The sequence below is a fragment of the Procambarus clarkii genome, chromosome 30 (assembly GCF_040958095.1).
Source record: "Procambarus clarkii isolate CNS0578487 chromosome 30, FALCON_Pclarkii_2.0, whole genome shotgun sequence".
Classification (NCBI taxonomy): domain Eukaryota; kingdom Metazoa; phylum Arthropoda; class Malacostraca; order Decapoda; family Cambaridae; genus Procambarus; species Procambarus clarkii.
The window spans coordinates 26,686,267-26,699,687 of record NC_091179.1 but is presented as its reverse complement, the minus strand read 5'-3'; the positions used below and the strand labels follow the sequence as shown (position 1 = coordinate 26,699,687).

Genomic DNA, 13,421 nt, shown 5'->3' with positions numbered 1-13,421 from the left:
CCGTGGTCCCCAGGGACGTGTGACCGTGGTCCCCAGGGACGTGTAACCGTTGTCCCCAGGGACGTGTGACCGGGGTCCCCAGGGACGTGTGACCGTGGTCCCCAGGGACGTGTAACCGTGGTCCCCAGGGACGTGTGACCGGGGTCCCCAGGGACGGCTGACCGTGGTCCCCAGGGACCTGTGACCGTGGTCCCCAGGGACGTGTGACCGGGGTCCCCAGGGGTGTAGAAGGGGGGGACTCCCCCGGGGGTAATTACCGTAGGAGAGTGGCAGAGCCGTGGCTGGAGGCGGCTCAGGGGGCGGTGTGCTGCGAGTACGTGTTGCTGCCTCATGATTTATGAGTTGTTTAACATGCAGGAGTGAGGCCTCATGCTCCCCACCTCCCCCACCACCCTCCCCCACCACCACCTCTCCCTCACTACCCCCACCTCACCACCATCATACCCCAGCTCCTTGTCCTCATATCTCAGCTCCTTAGCTTCTTGTCCTCATATCCCAGCTCCTTAGCTTCTTGTCCTCATATCCCAGCTCCTTAGCTCCTTGTCCTCATATCTCAGCTCCTTAGCTTCTTGTCCTCATATCCCAGCTCCTTAGCTTCTTGTCCTCATATCCCAGCTCCTTAGCTCCTTGTCCTCATATCTCAGCTCCTTAGCTTCTTGTCCTCATATCCCAGCTCCTTATCCTCATATCCCAGCTCCTTGTCCTCATATCCCAGCTCCTTGTCCTCATATCCCAGCTCCTTGTCCTCATATCCCAGCTCCTTGTCCTCATATCTCTGCTCGTTGTCCTCATACCCCAGCTCCTTATCCTCATATCCCAGCTCCTTGTCCTCATATCCCAGCTCCTTGTCCTCATATCCCAGCTCCTTAGCTCCTTGTCCTCATATCCCAGCTCCTTAGCTTCTTGTCCTCATATCCCAGCTCCTTAGCTTCTTGTCCTCATATCCCAGCTCCTTGTCCACATATCCCAGCTCCTTGTCCTCATATCCCAGCTCCTTGTCCTCATATCCCAGCTCCTTGTCCTCATATCCCAGCTCCTTGTCCTCATATCCCAGCTCCTTGTCCTCATATCCCAGCTCCTTGTCCTCATATCCCAGCTCCTTGTCCTCATATCTCAGCTCGTTGTCCTCATACCCCAGCTCCTTATCCTCATATCTCAGCTCCTTGTCCGCATATCCCAGCTCCTTGTCCTCATATCCCAGCTCTTTGTCCTCGTATCCCAGCTCCTTGTCCTCGTATCCTAGCTCCTTGTCCTCATATCCCAGCTCCTTGTCCTCATATCCCAGCTCCTTGTCCTCATATCCCAGCTCCTTGTCCTCGTATCCCAGCTCCTTGTCCTCATATCCCAGCTCCTTGTCCTCATATCCCAGCTCCTTGTCCTCATATCCCAGCTCCTTGTCCTCATATCCCAGCTCCTTGTCCTCGTATCCCAGCTCCTTGTCCTCATATCTCAGCTCTTTGTCCTCATATCCCAGCTCCTTGTCCTCATATCCCAGCTCCTTGTCCTCATATCCCAGCTCCTTGTCCTCGTATCCCAGTTCCTTGTCCTCATATCCCAGATCCTTGTCCTCATATCCCAGCTCCTTGTCCTCATATCCCAGCTCCTTGTCCTCATATCCCAGCTCCTTGTCCTCATATCCCAGCTCCTTGTCCTCATATCCCAGCTCCTTGTCCTCATATCCCAGCTCCTTGTCCTCATATCCTAGCTCCTTGTCCTCATATCCCAGCTCCTTGTCCTCATATCCCAGCTCCTTGTCCTCATATCCCAGCTCCTTGTCCTCATATCCCAGCTCCTTGTCCTCATATCCCAGCTCCTTGTCCTCATATCCTAGCTCCTTGTCCTCATATCCCAGCTCCTTGTCCTCATATCCCAGCTCCTTGTCCTCATATCCCAGCTCCTTGTCCTCATATCCTAGCTCCTTGTCCTCATATCCCAGCTCCTTGTCCTCATATCCCAGCTCCTTGTCCTCATATCCCAGCTCCTTGTCCTCATATCCCAGCTCCTTGTCCTCATATCCCAGCTCCTTGTCCTCATATCCTAGCTCCTTGTCCTCATATCCCAGCTCCTTGTCCTCATATCCCAGCTCCTTGTCCTCATATCCCAGCTCCTTGTCCTCATATCCCAGCTCCTTGTCCTCATATCCCAGCTCCTTGTCCTCATATCCCAGCTCCTTGTCCTCATATCCCAGCTCCTTGTCCTCATATCCCAGCTCCTTGTCCTCATATCCTAGCTCCTTGTCCTCATATCCCAGCTCCTTGTCCTCATATCCTAGCTCCTTGTCCTCATATCCCAGCTCCTTGTCCTCATATCCCAGCTCCTTGTCCTCGTATCCCAGCTCCTTGTCCTCATATCCCAGCTCCTTGTCCTCATATCCAGGACAAGTGCTGTGTTGTCAACTTATAAAATACGAAATACTATGAAAAGTGGTGACTCACAAAATATCCACGTTTTCTATGATGCGTTGGTTGGTTGATTAGGTTAGGTTGGTCAGGCTTGGGTCCGTGTGTGTTGGGTCAGTCCTCCTCGTACTAACAGTAATATAGTAATGTGTATTACAGCGGTAATTATTGACCCAGGTTAGGTTAGGTTGGTCAGGCTTGGGTCCGTGTGTGTTGGGTCAGTCCTCCTCGTACTAACAGTAATATAGTAATGTGTATTACAGCGGTAATTATTGACCCAGGTTAGGTTAGGTTGGTCAGGCTTGGGTCCGTGTGTGTTGGGTCAGTCCTCCTCGTACTAACAGTAATATAGTAATGTGTATTACAGCGGTAATTATTGACCCAGGTTAGGTTAGGTTGGTCAGGCTTGGGTCCGTGTGTGTTGGGTCAGTCCTCCTCGTACTAACAGTAATATAGTAATGTGTATTACAGCGGTAATTATTGACCCAGGTTAGGTTAGGTTGGTCAGGCTTGGGTCCGTGTGTGTTGGGTCAGTCCTCCTCGTACTAACAGTAATATAGTAATGTGTATTACAGCGGTAATTATTGACCCAGGTTAGGTTAGGTTGGTCAGGCTTGGGTCCGTGTGTGTTGGGTCAGTCCTCCTCGTACTAACAGTAATATAGTAATGTGTATTACAGCGGTAATTATTGACCCAGGTTAGGTTAGGTTGGTCAGGCTTGGGTCCGTGTGTGTTGGGTCAGTCCTCCTCGTACTAACAGTAATATAGTAATGTGTATTACAGCGGTAATTATTGACCCAGGTTAGGTTAGGTTGGTCAGGCTTGGGTCCGTGTGTGTTGGGTCAGTCCTCCTCGTACTAACAGTAATATAGTAATGTGTATTACAGCGGTAATTATTGACCCAGGTTAAAATTGTATAAATTAAAATTATATAATTTTATCTCTTCCTTGTTGCCATATTGTGGGCGTGATATTATTGGAGGAAGTAGAGCAAGTTGGAGAGTGCCGCTGGTGATAAAGTTGTTATCTTGAGGTTATCTTGAGATGATTTCGGGGCTTTAGTGTCCCCGCGGCTCAGTCCTCGACCAGGCCTCCACCACCAGGAAGCAGCCCGTGACAGCTGACTAACACCCAGGTACCTATTTTTACTGCTAGGTAACAGGGGCATAGGGTGAAAGAAACTGCCCATTGTTTCTCACCGGCGCCTGGGATCGAACCCAGGACCACAGGATCATAAGTCCCGCGTGCTGTCCGCTCGGCCGACCGGCTTGTGTGTTGTTATGATGCATAAAGTGTTGCACATATATGGCTGTGAGGCAGACAGCTCCAGTTGCGTATATTAATGGTGGAGGGAGTTAGCCTCACTGCTTTGTTGTCTCTTGTGGCTCACCTGCTCCTGCCGGCCCCCCCCCCCCCCCCCAAGGTCACTTGTTGATGCTCGGCCTCACCTCACCTCCTGAGCGTTTGTCACCACCTCCCACGCCTCTATTACCCCGCTTCTCATATATATATATGTGTGTGTGTGTGTGTTTATATGTGCATATTATATATATATATATATATATATATATATATATATATATGTGTGTGTGTGTGTGTGTGTGTGTGTGTGTGTGTGTGTGTGTGTGTGTGTGTACAAAGAAATCCCATTAATGTGATATGTTATTAGAAAATCTGTAGAAGCTCTGACGAGGGTTCGAACCTAAGTCTGGGGCAATGTATGGAAGCTTCAGGGTTCTTAAAGGATTCAGGAGGATGCCAGGTTGCATTGTTTCTGAGCATGTAGTGGTGTAGTGGTGTGAGGCGTTGTCTAGGACTACCCAGAGCATACCTGGTGATCCTCCTCGTGACTACCCACCCTCTCAATGCTATCTAACCTGTCTATTCCCCTCAGAATATTGTATATGGTGATCATGTCTCTCCTAACTCTTCTGTCTTCCAGCGACGTGAGGTGCAAGCAGGCAGTCTTTCCTCATAACTCATGCCTCTTAGTTCTGGAGGTAATCTAGTGGAATACTTGTGTACTATCCGTGTCTACAGGATCGAGCTTTGCCTCATGGTTCTTGGCTGTGTGTGTACTCACCTAGTTGTACTCACCTAGTTGTACTCACCTAGTTGTACTCACCTAGTTGTACTCACCTAGTTGTGCTTGCGGGGGTTGAGCTCTGGCTCTTTGGTCCCGCCTCTCAACTTTCAATCAACTAGTGTACAAATTCCTGAGCCTACTGGGCTCTATCATATCTACATTATAAACTGTGTATGGAGTCAGCCTCCACCACATCACTGCCTAATTATATTCCACCTGTAAAACTACTCTGACACTGAAAAAGTTCTTTCTAACGTCCCTGTGGCTCATGTGGGTACTCAGTTTCCACCTGTGTCCCCTTGTTCGCGTACCACCAGTATTTAATAGTTTCTCCTTGTCTACCCTGTCAAATTCCCTGAGGATTTTGTAAGTAGTGATCATGCATCCCCTTACAATTCTGTCTTCCAGTGTCGTAAGGTGCATTTCACGCAGCCTTTCCTCGTAACTCATGCCTCTTAGTTCTGGGACTAGTCTAGTGGCATACCTTTGAACTTTTTCCAGCTTCGTCTTGTGCTTGACAAGATACGGGCTCCATGCTAGGGCCGCATACTCCAGGATTGGCCTTACATATGTGGTGTACAAGATTCTGAATGATTCCTTACACAGGTTCCTGAACGCCGTTCTGATGTTAGCCAGCCTCGCATATGCCGCAGACGTTATTCTCTTTATGTGGGCTTCAGGAGACAGGTTTGGTGTGATATCAACTCCTAGATCTTTCTCTCTGTCCGTTTCATTAAGTATTTCATCTATTCTGTATCCTGTGTCTGTCCTCCTGTTTCCACCGCCTAGTTTCATTACCTTACATTTACTTGGGTTGAACTTTAGTAGCCATTTGTTGGACCATTCATTCAGTAGGTCTACGCCATCTTGTAGCCTCCTACTATCATCCTCTGTTTCAATCCTCCTCATAATCTTTGCATCATCAGCAAACATTGAGTGTGTGTCAGTGTGTGTGAAAGCTTGATTACTCCCCAAGCACTATCACTATAACCCGCTCATGGTCGGCTGGGCCCTCATGGTCGGCTGGGCCCTCATGGTCGACTGGGCCCCTCATGGTCGGCTGGGCCACCCCTCATGGTCGGCTGGGCTCTCATGGTCGGCTGGGCCCTCATGGTCGGCTGGGCTCTCATGGTCGGCTGGGCCCTCATGGTCGGCTGGGCCCTCATGGTCGGCTGGGCCCTCATGGTCGGCTGGGCCACACACTCATGGTCGGCTGGGCCACCCCTCATGGTCGGCTGGGCCCTCATGGTCGGCTGGGCCCTCATGGTCGGCTGGGCCCCTCATGGTCGGCTGGGCCCTCATGGTCGGCTGGGCCCTCATGGTCGGCTGGGCCCCTCATGGTCGGCTGGGCCCTCATGGTCGGCTGGGCTCTCATGGTCGGCTGGGCTCTCATGGTCGGCTGGGCTCTCATGGTCGGCCGGGCCCTCATGGTCGGCTGGGCCCTCATGGTCGGCTGGGCCCTCATGGTCGGCTGGCCCCTCATGGTCGGCTGGGCTCTCATGGTCGGCTGGGCTCTCATGGTCGGCTGGGCCACTCCTCGCTGGTGATAACATTGCATCATGACTAGCACCAGTGCTGATTCATGGCAGCAACAGCCTGGTCGATCAATCATTATTGAACCCTTGCAACACAGTTTTGAAGACTATATAAATCTCTCTGATGTCTCGCTCCTTTGTTTTTGTCAGGAGGGAAATTGATGGGTCATTACTTCTATAAGAGAGACCACAAGAGGCAGCATCCATCACCGAGATAATATAGAGCGCTGGAGGCTGGGCTCTACACCTCTCACACCGTCTCTATAACACCTGGCTCTGTGGCTGTGTATTGACGTCACCTGGCTCTGTGGCTGTGTATTGACGTCACCTGGCTCTTTGTGTGTGTATTGACGTCACCTGGCTCTGTGTGTGTGTATTGACGTCGCCTGGCTCTTTGTGTGAGTGTATTGACGTCGCCTGGCTCTTTGTGTGAGTGTATTGACGTCACCTGGCTCTGTGTGTGAGTGTATTGACGTCACCTGGCTCTGTGTGTGAGTGTATTGACGTCACCTGGCTCTGTGTGTGTGTATTGACGTCACCAGCTGGCTCTGTGGCTGTCTAATGACGTCACCAGCTGGCTCTGTGGCTGTGTATTGACATCACCAGCTGGCTCTGTGGCTGTCTATTGACGTCACCAGCTGGCTCTGTGTGAGTGCATTGACGTCACCTGGCTGTGTGTGTGTATTGACGTCACCTGGCTCTGTGTGTGTGTGTATTGACGTCAACTGGCTCTGTGTGTATGTATTGACGTCACCTGGCTCTGTGTGTATGTATTGACGTCACCTGGCTCTGTGTGTGTGTGTATTGACGTCACCTGGCTGTGTGTGTGTGTGTATTGACGTCACCTGGCTCTGTGTGTGAGTGTATTGACGTCACCTGGCTCTGTGTGTGTGTGTATTGACGTCACCTGGCTCTGTGTGTGTGTGTATTGACGTCACCTGGCTCTGTGTGTGTGTATTGACGTCACCTGGCTCTGTGTGTGTGTGTATTGACGTCACCTGGCTCTGTGTGTGTGTGTATTGACGTCACCTGGCTCTGTGTGTGTGTATTGACGTCACCTGGCTCTGTGTGTGTGTGTATTGACGTCACCTGGCTCTGTGTGTGTGTGTATTGACGTCACCTGGCTCTGTGTGTGTGTATTGACGTCACCTGGCTCTGTGTGTGTGTGTATTGACGTCACCTGGCTCTGTGTGTGTGTGTATTGACGTCACCTGGCTCTGTGTGTGTGTATTGACGTCACCTGGCTCTGTGTGTGTGTGTATTGACGTCACCTGGCTCTGTGTGTGTGTGTATTGACGTCACCTGGCTCTGTGTATGTGTATTGACGTCACCTGGCTGTGTGTGTGTGTGTATTGACGTCACCTGGCTCTGTGTGTGTGTATTGACGTCACCTGGCTCTGTGTGTGTGTGTATTGACGTCACCTGGCTCTGTGTGTGTGTATTGACGTCACCTGGCTCTGTGTGTGTGTGTATTGACGTCACCTGGCTCTGTGTGTGTGTGTGTATTGACGTCACCTGGCTCTGTGTGTGTGTTTATTGACGTCACCTGGCTCTGTGTATGTGTATTGACGTCACCTGGCTCTGTGTGTGTGTGTGTATTGACGTCACCTGGCTCTGTGTGTGTGTGTGTATTGACGTCACCTGGCTCTGTGTGTGTGTATTGACGTCACCTGGCTCTGTGTGTGTGTATTGACGTCACCTGGCAAGGGCTGGCTCCAGCCCTGGGCAGACCTGGTGAAGCTGCAGCCTTGCAAGAGCCGCCAAGAGCCGCCAAGAGCCACCAAGACCCGCCAAGAGCCACCAAGAGCCACTAAGACCCGCCAAGAGCCACCAAGAGCCACCAAGAGCCGCCAAGGGCCACCAAGACCCGCCAAGAGCCACCAAGAGCCACCAAGACCCGCCAAGGGCCACCAAGAGCCACCAAGAGCCACCAAGAGCCGCCAAGGGCCACCAAGAGCCACCAAGAGCCATCAAGACCCGCCAAAAGCCACCAAGAACCACCATACACGACTACATAAAGAGATTGACACATTATTACGGACTCTTACTTACTTACTGTTGTGATAGGGGTGGCACACACCTGTTGTGATAGGGGTGGCACACACCTGTTGTGATAGGGGTGGCACACACCTGTTGTGATAGGGGTGGCACACACCTGTTGTGATAGGGGTGGCACACACCTGTCGTACTCGGAGACCTCGTAGCCTGGTGGATAGCGCGCAGGACTCGTAATTCTGTGGCGCGGGTTCGATTCCCGCACGAGGCGGAAACAAATGGGCAAAGTTTCTTTCACCCTGAATGCCCCTGTTACCTAGCAGTAAATAGGTACCTGGGTGTTAGTCAGCTGTCACGGGCTGCTTCCTGGGGGTGGAGGCCTGGTCGAGGACCGGGCCGCGGGGACACTAAAGCCCCGAAATCATCTCAAGATAACCTCTCAAGATAACTACACCGCTGCACGTGCCTCGTGTCCGGCATGTTCCTGCCTCCAATGATGCACGTAAGGTCGTCTTCCTCTGCAGGTTGGTGGAGGAAGTGGTCTTTACGGCCGGCGTGGCAGCTGGTGCGGGTCGTCCAGTAGTTAGTTGTTCCTCGTTAGTAGTATAGTACCTCGTTACTGGGGACTACCTCGTTACTGGGGACTACCTCGTTACTGGGGACTACCTCGTTACTGGGGACTACCTCGTTACTGGGGTCTACCTCGTTACTGGGGACTACCTCGTTACTGGGGACTACCTCGTTACTGGGGACTACCTCCTTACTGGGGACTACCTCGTTACTGGGGACTACCTCGTTACTGGGGACTACCTCGTTACTGGGGACTACCTCGTTACTGGGGACTACCTCGTTACTGGGGACTACCTGGTTGCTGGGGACTACCTCGTTACTGGGGACTACCTCGTTACTGGGGACTACCTGGTTGCTGGGGACTACCCGGTTGCTGGGGACTACCTGGTTGCTGGGGACTACCTCGTTACTGGGGACTACCTCGTTACTGGGGACTACCTCGTTACTGGGGACTACCTGGTTACTGGGGACTACCTCGTTACTGGGGACTACCTCGTTACTGGGGACTACCTGGTTACTGGGGACTACCTCGTTACTGGGGACTACCTCGTTACTGGGGACTACCTCGTTACTGGGGACTACCTCGTTACTGGGGACTACCTGGTTGCTGGCAATTACCTCGTTACTGAACCTTTATCAGTCACTAGCGCTGCAGACAGTGGTGACAGGGGGTCCAGGGGGGCCAGCAGGGGTCCAGGGGGGCCAGCAGGGGTCCAGGGGGACCAGCAGGGGACCAGCAGGGGTCCAGGGGGACCAGCAGGGGTCCAGGGGGACCAGCAGGGGTCCAGGGGGACCAGCAGGGGACCAGCAGGGGTCCAGGGGGACCAGCAGGGGTCCAGGGGGGCCAGCAGGGGTCCAGGGGGACCAGCAGGGGTCCAGGGGGACCAGCAGGGGTCCAGGGGGACCAGCAGGGGTCCAGGGGGGCCAGCAGGGGTCCAGGGGGGCCAGCAGGGGTCCAGGGGGACCAGCAGGGGTCCAGGGGGACCAGCAGGGGTCCAGGGGGACCAGCAGGGGTCCAGGGGGACCAGAAGGGGTCCAGGGGGGCCAGCAGGGGTCGTACAGCAGGAGCAGGGCAGCAGATAACATCTACGACATGCACCTTGTGTATAAAGTTAACCAATAACCCATCATCACAGTCTGAGCAATATAATTGATTGTAATTTTGGGCACTAGTAAATTGTCTGCTTGTCTCTGACTATATTGATCTGACACTAGAAAACTGTGTATAAACACACACATATATATATATATATATATATATATATATATATATATATATATATATATATATATATATATATATATATATATATATATATATATATATATATATATATATATATATATATATATATGATGCCTACTCTTTCAGCTTTGTCTAAAGTGTGTTCCTTAACATGTTTTTATTCACGAAAGTGTTCAAATTGTTCATTGATCTTTCATTTTGGTCAATTATGTCTCTCTCTCTCTCTGATATATATATATATATATATATATATATATATATATATATATATATATATATATATATATGCGAGGATGGACACGTGTTGCAAGAGGTATGGCCAGGTGTGTACCACCGGTCATACCTCTACCACACCTGCTACCACCGGTACACTCCTGGCCACCACCGGTACACCCCTGGCCACCACCGGTACACTCCTGGCCACCACCGGTACACTTCTGGCCACCACCGGTACACTACTGGCCACCACCGGTACACTACTGGCCACCACCGGTACACTACTGGCCACCACCGGTACACTACTGGCCACCACCGGTACACACCTGGCCACCACCGGTACACTACTGGCCACCACCGGTACACTACTGGCCACCACCGGTACACTACTGGCCACCACCAGTACACTACTGGCCACCACCGGTACACACCTGGCCACCACCGGTACACTACTGGCCACCACCGGTACACTACTGGCCACCACCGGTACACTACTGGCCACCACCAGTACACTCCTGGCCACCACCGGTACACACCTGGCCACCACCGGTACACTACTGGCCACCACCGGTACACTACTGGCCACCACCGGTACACTACTGGCCACCACCGGTACACTACTGGCCACCACCGGTACACTACTGGCCACCACCGGTACACTACTGGCCACCACCGGTACACACCTGGCCACCACCGGTACACTACTGGCCACCACCGGTACACTACTGGCCACCACCGGTACACTACTGGCCACCACCGGTACACACCTGGCCACCACCGGTACACTACTGGCCACCACCGGTACACTACTGGCCACCACCGGTACACTACTGGCCACCACCGGTACACTTCTGGCCACCACCGGTACACTTCTGGCCACCACCGGTACACCCTGGCCACCACCGGTACACTTCTGGCCACCACCGGTACACTCCTGGCCACCACCGGTACACTTCTGGCCACCACCGGTACACTCCTGGCCACCACCGGTACACTCCTGGCCACCACCGGTACACCCTGGCCACCACCGGTACACTTCTGGCCACCACCGGTACACTACTGGCCACCACCGGTACACTACTGGCCACCACCGGTACACACCTGGCCACCACCGGTACACTACTGGCCACCACCGGTACACTACTGGCCACCACCGGTACACTACTGGCCACCACCGGTACACTCCTGCCACCACCGGTACACTCCTAGCCACCACCGGTACACCCTGGCCACCACCAGTACACTCCTGGCAACCACCGGTACACTACTGGCCACCACCGGTACACACCTGGCCACCACCGGTACACACCTGGCCACCACCGATACACTTCTGGCCACCACCGGTACACTTCTGGCCACCACCGGTACACTACTGGCCACCACCGGTACACTCCTGGCCACCACCGGTACACTCCTGGCCACCACCGGTACACCCTGGCCACCACCGGTACACTTCTGGCCACCACCGGTACACTCCTGGCCACCACCGGTACACACCTGGCCACCACCGGTACACACCTGGCCACCACCGGTACACACCTGGCCACCACCGGTACACACCTGGCCACCACCGGTACACACCTGGCCACCACCGGTACACCCTGGCCACCACCGATACAATCCTGGCCACCACCGGTACACCCTGGCCACCACCGGTACACTTCTGGCCACCACCGGTACACTTCTGGCCACCACCGGTACACCTGGCCACCACCGGTACACACCTGGCCACCACCGGTACACCCTGGCCACCACCGATACACTCCTGGCCACCACCGGTACACCCTGGCCACCACCGGTACACTTCTGGCCACCACCGGTACACTTCTGGCCACCACCGGTACACTACTGGCCACCACCGGTACACTCCTGGCCACCACCGGTACACTCCTGGCCACCACCGGTACACTCCTGGCCACCACCGGTACGCTCCTGGCCACCACCGGTACACTCCTGGCCACCACCGGTACACTACTGGCCACCACCGGTACACTCCTGGCCACCACCGGTACACTCCTGGCCACCACCGGTACACTACTGGCCACCACCGGTACACTCCTGGCCACCACCGGTACACTTCTGGCCACCACCGGTACACTACTGGCCACCACCGGTACACTACTGGCCACCACCGGTACACTACTGGCCACCACCGGTACACTACTGGCCACCACCGGTACACACCTGGCCACCACCGGTACACTACTGGCCACCACCGGTACACTACTGGCCACCACCGGTACACTACTGGCCACCACCAGTACACTACTGGCCACCACCGGTACACACCTGGCCACCACCGGTACACTACTGGCCACCACCGGTACACTACTGGCCACCACCGGTACACTACTGGCCACCACCAGTACACTCCTGGCCACCACCGGTACACACCTGGCCACCACCGGTACACTACTGGCCACCACCGGTACACTACTGGCCACCACCGGTACACTACTGGCCACCACCGGTACACTACTGGCCACCACCGGTACACTACTGGCCACCACCGGTACACACCTGGCCACCACCGGTACACTACTGGCCACCACCGGTACACTACTGGCCACCACCGGTACACTACTGGCCACCACCGGTACACACCTGGCCACCACCGGTACACTACTGGCCACCACCGGTACACTACTGGCCACCACCGGTACACTACTGGCCACCACCGGTACACTACTGGCCACCACCGGTACACTACTGGCCACCACCGGTACACTTCTGGCCACCACCGGTACACTTCTGGCCACCACCGGTACACCCTGGCCACCACCGGTACACTTCTGGCCACCACCGGTACACTCCTGGCCACCACCGGTACACTCCTAGCCACCACCGGTACACCCTGGCCACCACCGGTACACTTCTGGCCACCACCGGTACACTACTGGCCACCACCGGTACACTACTGGCCACCACCGGTACACACCTGGCCACCACCGGTACACTACTGGCCACCACCGGTACACTACTGGCCACCACCGGTACACTACTGGCCACCACCGGTACACTCCTGCCACCACCGGTACACTCCTAGCCACCACCGGTACACCCTGGCCACCACCAGTACACTCCTGGCAACCACCGGTACACTACTGGCCACCACCGGTACACACCTGGCCACCACCGGTACACACCTGGCCACCACCGATACACTTCTGGCCACCACCGGTACACTTCTGGCCACCACCGGTACACTACTGGCCACCACCGGTACACTCCTGGCCACCACCGGTACACTCCTGGCCACCACCGGTACACCCTGGCCACCACCGGTACACTTCTGGCCACCACCGGTACACTCCTGGCCACCACCGGTACACACCTGGCCACCACCGGTACACACCTGGCCACCACCGGTACAC

General features: G+C 54.5%; 1 protein-coding gene across 2 annotated transcripts in view; it reads left to right on the top strand.

Moving 5' to 3' along the window:
- LOC123765539 (uncharacterized) overlaps positions 1 to 13,421 on the top strand; it is a 482,076-nt gene that overhangs the window by 291,934 nt on the left and 176,721 nt on the right. Inside the window, exon 1 of one of the 2 annotated variants that reach the window (XM_045754193.2) lies at positions 8,396 to 8,539. The exons of the other annotated variant lie outside the window; for it this stretch is intronic. The gene's annotated coding sequence lies outside the window, so the exon portion shown is untranslated. Of the gene's footprint in view, positions 1 to 8,395; positions 8,540 to 13,421 lie in introns of those variants that run through there. 2 annotated transcript variants of the gene reach the window in all.